This window comes from Aedes albopictus, chromosome 2 (assembly GCF_035046485.1).
Source record: "Aedes albopictus strain Foshan chromosome 2, AalbF5, whole genome shotgun sequence".
Taxonomy (NCBI): Eukaryota; Metazoa; Arthropoda; class Insecta; order Diptera; family Culicidae; genus Aedes; species Aedes albopictus.
Window position 1 is genome coordinate 37,502,190 of NC_085137.1, and position 6,000 is coordinate 37,508,189.

General features: G+C 39.5%; 1 pseudogene; it reads left to right on the forward strand.

Moving 5' to 3' along the window:
• Positions 1–3,523: 3,523 nt before the first annotated feature.
• LOC109402299 (eukaryotic translation initiation factor 4E1-like) lies at positions 3,524–4,541 on the forward strand (annotated as a pseudogene).
• The last annotated feature ends 1,459 nt before the right edge of the window (positions 4,542–6,000 follow it).

Below are 6,000 nucleotides of genomic sequence, written 5' to 3' on the forward strand. Positions count from 1 at the left end.
CTGCGAGGCTCAATAAGGGTGGGATTACTAGTATGTTGTTCATTAGCTTTAATTATAACCTTTATGACTCTTCGCATTATGCGTTCTTCACAGTGTCCTCTGTGTATGTTCGTCTCTGGCGTTCTTCAATCGATACCGAATTGGTTTTTATCGCTGCTCTTTTTTCTTGTGTTGTGGTTGTAAGAGTTTGATCGTGCCTAGTTTGGGTAGTGGCTACGGTTATGACAGCTCAGATCAATCGTCAGCATAAAAGAACAGCTTTGGTCCAAGAACCTTACTTTTTTAGGGAGGATTTCTATGTAGATGTAAATGTTTTAATTAACACCTATATGGTTCCGCATTTTGCGTTTGACCCGATGTTTGCTACTTTCAGTAAAATTGAAATGACAATCTTGCGTGTCATGCCTCGAGCCCCACAATGTTTTGATAAAACTGCAGCCTTGCTATTCCCAAATCTTGGTGGGATTATACTGTCAAGTTTATTCCGTAAATGGATAATGTCTTCGTATGAAGATCAAACCTATCAATTTGACCTCTTTCTTCTGAAATGATTAGAACGCTTTGTCGAGCATCACACCCATGATGTTTTTCTAGCAAACATGCCTGTCCATGGGAATAAACATGGTTACCAAAATGGAAAGTCCACTGTGATTTGTTTTCACAATGTTGTTTACTATATCGGAAAAGCATTCATTCAAAAACAATTTTGTTTGGGTGTTTTCTCGGATTTCCAGGATACTTTTGAACACGTACCTTACGATTCCATATTGGAAGCCGCATGGATTGTCCTATTTATCTTTCAATGATTTTCAATTGGATTTACCAAATGCTCAAAAACCAACATCCCTTCTCGGCATTACGTCAAGCAGCGATAAGGAAATTGAGTGTTTGTGGATGCCCCCATGCGGGAGTCTTGCCATCACTTTTGAGCAATCTCGTAGCAGAAACGCAATTGAGATAACTCAATGTAGTTTTCCTACTTATGATTTTGTCCATCACAAGCCTCAAAAGGCTGCTTCATTTGTATATCGTAGCTGAGAATCCAACTGTGGAACTTTAAATCATTTGATATGTAACTACCCAGTTTTTACGCAACTGCGTTTCCGAGTACTCGGTAAACAATTGATTTAGTGAAACTGACCTAAGAAGCCTGAATCTTCAGGATGTTCTGTTGTTTTGAACCCGTTGTGGCAAGTAGCTATAGGCTTACTTTACGCTTTATGCGTTTTAACAGTGCCCTTTTCAGGGCGCTATTTGAACCGGTTGTGGTACGCTTATGCGATTATGTCGACCCTATTCCCTTACCTTCCCTTTCCCTATCCCATCCCTTATTCCTCCCTTCGCTCTCCCTCAGGTAAATGATGAATAGGCTCGTATTCATGGCGATGGCACAAATTTCCCAAATGGAGGAGAACGTGCCTCTTGAGCCGACCTACTGATACCTGATACCCGCTTTGTTTAAATGACTTATTTTATCTGACTTAAGTTTACAATTCCTGCTACTGAAAACTAAATCTATACCCAAGTTTCTGAATTTTGATTTCAATGGTTTTGTAATATTAGTATCAAAGTTCACCTCAACCCTTTCCAACATCATCTTCCAAATAAATCCCTCTGTTTCGTCCAGGATGCGACGGCCCCACGTTGTGTAATTTTTAATTAACCGACGAGACTCCAACACGCAGAAAAATAAATTGTAAACACAATTATTGCGGATTTTTAAAAAAATTTCCACTCTGCGGAAGCTGCCGAGTTCTACCACAGCTGTCAAAGTTCTACCGCAGCCATGAAAATCATCATTCATTGAAAAGGATTGCCAAATCAAAGTATGCTTGCAAAGTAAATTGCTCCGAAAAGCAACAGGAAACAACGATCATCGGCGTCGTATCCAAGGCATCCTAGAGTCGATTGATGATACCTCAGTGAAAATCAGTAAACTGACAGCTGCGGTAGCTTTCTAATTTGCCGTAAAACGGAAAGTTTACCCCAAATTTGCAATAAATTCTAGTTCAAATCAACCGATTTTTCAATTTACTATAGCGACAAACTGATTTCTAGTTTAAACTGAACTGTTCTATTGTTTGATAATACAAATATTTTCAAATGTCGAAATTGTTGACAGTTTGTTAAAACAAACAGAGATTTGGTATTTTCAACGTGAAATAATGGATTGATTCAAACGACTGCACTTTTGCCACTAACAAACCCGGAATGTGATTGTGTTGTTGACGGCAGCAACTGCGGCAGCTCGGAAATCTATTTTTAGACCGTCGGTAAGCGGATGGGGAGGAGAACGACTAAAAAAAGACAAAAAAGGCGAAACCGATCAACTTTTTATGGATGCTGTCGTGAGTACCTGCGCATTATCCATCACGGCCAAAGCTGCACTTGGAAGTTGGCGTGATGGATTTGCTGCACCTTCTTCGTTGTGGCGATGTTGGGGTAAGCATTTTATAGATGTGTGAGTGCTTTTGACCGCCCACGGTTGCTCCTCTGTTATTGCAAGGACATCTGCATTTACGCAAAGAACCAACAGATAATGCTTGGGACAAGCCTTCTCCTCATTGTGTAAATGCTGGCATCGCAATACTTTTGAAAAACCGAATAGGGGCTGTCCATTAATTACGTAAGGGAAATTTTACGATTTTTCGACACCCCCACCCCCCTTGTAAGATTTTTTGTATGAGAACCCAAATATTTTTGTATGGTGCGTAAGATTTCTCAAACCCCCCCTTCCCCCATAAACCCTTACGTAATTAATGAACAGCCCCATACCAGGGCCGGCCGCGTCCGAATGCTGGTCAATTGAGGATAGGGAAGGAAGTGATGACGTGATTCTCGCTTAGGCCAATAACCGAGGAATTCTCTGCGTTACTACGAGTAATCACTAGGAGTTTGGATACGGGAAGGGATGATTTGTTAGAGGCTTTGTTTTGGTAAACAAATTGCTACAATCACCAGACCGATTCTTGTTTTGCTATAGGTAAATCCAACGAAAGCTAACGATCCTTCCGCATCTGGTGGCAGGAATGAGAACCCTATGAAAAAAGGGGCTCCGCTAAAATTTTCCATGGCGCAGCATAGGAAAAGTGCACTTTTTTCACTTTTTCGTATCGAATCCCGCATCGTAGAGAAACAAACGAGCACTTTTCGGAAAGAAAATTTGATTCTCTTTCAGATGCGCTTAGATCCGGTAGGTACTTACGAACAATTTATGTGATTAATTTGAGGAGCTCTTGCTATGTCTCCGGCGGGCGATCTCCCGGATTTTTTGTTAGCTGACCAATCCGATGTCTGTCGGCGTGGGCACCGAGAATGATGATATTAGAAGCCATTGCCAATGGAAAATAGCAGCTATCGGTGCAAAATATGAGTAAATTTTGAAGACAAAGAAGTTGATTTTTTATGTAAACAAACGATTTTCTTCCTATCTCACTCAGCGCCTCTACAATGGGGGACCATTTGGATTCACCACTCGCGAAAAATTGAATTCGTCTTCACATACGCGACATGTTAGGGAATAATGTCCACCCCACAATCAATTCGAGAAGACAAAACCGCATCTAGGGTAATTGATCCGATCATGGAGGAGTTAAGCACTGGGTTCATGTTTAAACCACAATTGTATCGCCCCAAGCAAACTTTTTACATGGATTTAATTGAAAATAATTAAATCTATCTTTTATCTACGGGAAAATAACAAAATATTACCACTTTGATGTTGTTATGAGCATTTTATTCGTTTTTATCTGAAAGATCATTGTGTTCCTAATGTTGCGGCATTTATTCCTATTGTTGCGGTATCCCATTGAAATCATATGGGATACCGCAACATTAGGAACACCACCGCAACAATAGGAACACAGCAGCAAACACATTAAGGTTTTTGGGCAAATCTTAAGCAAACAAATGGTGCAATCTCATAATTTAAGCACCATACATCTATTAAAAATACTGACGCGCGAGGACGTATTTAAATTGTACTGTCACATTTTTTTTTCGTGCTGAGGAATTTCATTTGGACGAATGGCGTGTGGAACTAATACTTCGGAGAAATAGAGGAAGCAAACGGATAACACCGAGCAGAACCACGCCGACCAGGGAGTCATCGTCGTCTCGGAATGTTTGATCAAGCACCCGCTGCAGTCGACCTGGACACTCTGGTACCAGGAACCGGACCGCACCAAATCGTGGGAAAACACCCTGAACGGTGACCAGCTTTTACAAAGTCGAGAGTTTTGGAGTCTGTACAATCACATCAAGAGCCCGGCCGACGACATCAAGGTCGGTAGCGATTACTCTTTGTTCAAGAAGGACATCCGTCCGATGCGGGAAGACGATAGCAACAAGCGCCGCGGCTGGTGGATGTGCCACGGTCGCAACGTCAGGAGCTGGACAAGTACTGGCTAGATACGATTCTGTGTCTCATCGAAGAGGCATTCGTAAGGCAATAGTAAGTTTTCAACGATAAAAGGTAAATATTTTTTATTTACGTATACAATACTTTATTTTTTCGATCATTACATTCCATCCAAATTCAAAATCTGGTAGAATAACTGTCTTTCAAATGCTATCATAACAATAATATAATGCAAATATAACACAACCAGTTCTGGGGGCTAAGAGGAGGGTTATCAGAGCCGCCGTTCGATACATTATATATGGTTGGAAGAGTGGAGATGCCAACTTCCCTTTAAAACCATTATGTAAAGAATGGTGAACTCTTCTTCTTCACATTCATTGGGGCATCCTCCAATGCGATGGCTTGCACTATATATAATTGTGTGATCTTGATTTTAAAAAAATCAAGTTGAGTATAATTATAATGTTTTGCTTGATCGAATCACATTGGGTGGACAGCCCACTGCTATCGGGCTTAGTACTGTGCTACAATGAATGGAGAACTATCATCATCATCATCATCATACATCTATTAAAAATACCTTTTGGTAACATTTCAGTCGAAAAGGTGCTCAATTGCCATTACCGCAACATTAGGTACTACCACAACGATGGGAACAATTACCCTACTGCTAGCTGGCGTCGTACGGCTGATTCCGGATTCCACACCCGCATAGTGAAAAACTGTTTGACTCACATTCCAAACAATACAATTCCTCTTTCTGTAACAGTTACTGTATCTGAATCAGTAGCTTTAATGTTGAATAGTGTGAGCCAGAATATTTTCAACCATTGCGTACAGTCGTATTACTGCTTACCAAATGGTCACAGTGTGTTATACCTTCTGGACATTGTTAAATAGTATGGGAACAAAAACTCGTAATTATAAACTACAACAAACAGTTCATTTGAGGAACAGTTACAGTATGGTGCAATATTATGTTACACTATTTTATTGTTGCCGATGAAATGCTGTAACTGTAAACAATAATTAATAATTTATTTGAGAAACAGTAACAGTATGGGGTAGTATTATGCTACATTCACCAGTATGGCTAACTGTAATTAAATTCTAGTGGAACGCATTCAAGCCGATGTACATTGTCTCGTTCAACTTGATCAAAACCTCGGTTTAACATTTCCCTCGATAGCATGTGAGTGAAGTTATAGAATAGGGTTGAAAAAATAAAAATGTTTAAATAGCACAAATATTTATTATTTCCATAAATTATACATAAAAAACATTTAACATTCTGTCCTTAATCTATATGCAGTTTATATTGTATCTTACTCAGATATATCCTATCACAAATCTGCATTTTTATGTGTTTCGTTAGGCTCGTGTTAATATTTACAAGATATTTTTCTGGCAAAATCTTTGCTTCACAATGATGATCATTTATCGTTTCTGTTACTATTGAATTAAACAAGAAGTATGTTCCTGATCTATCAGTTAAAATGGTATGGATTTCTCCGAACAAAACATCCGAGTTTTCGTACAATGAAAAATAACAATCATTATGCTGCCCTTTTTTATGCTTGGAATTTTTCTCATTGTTAATTTTCGGTTTAAAAATGCGACCGTTGAACTTGAGTGAA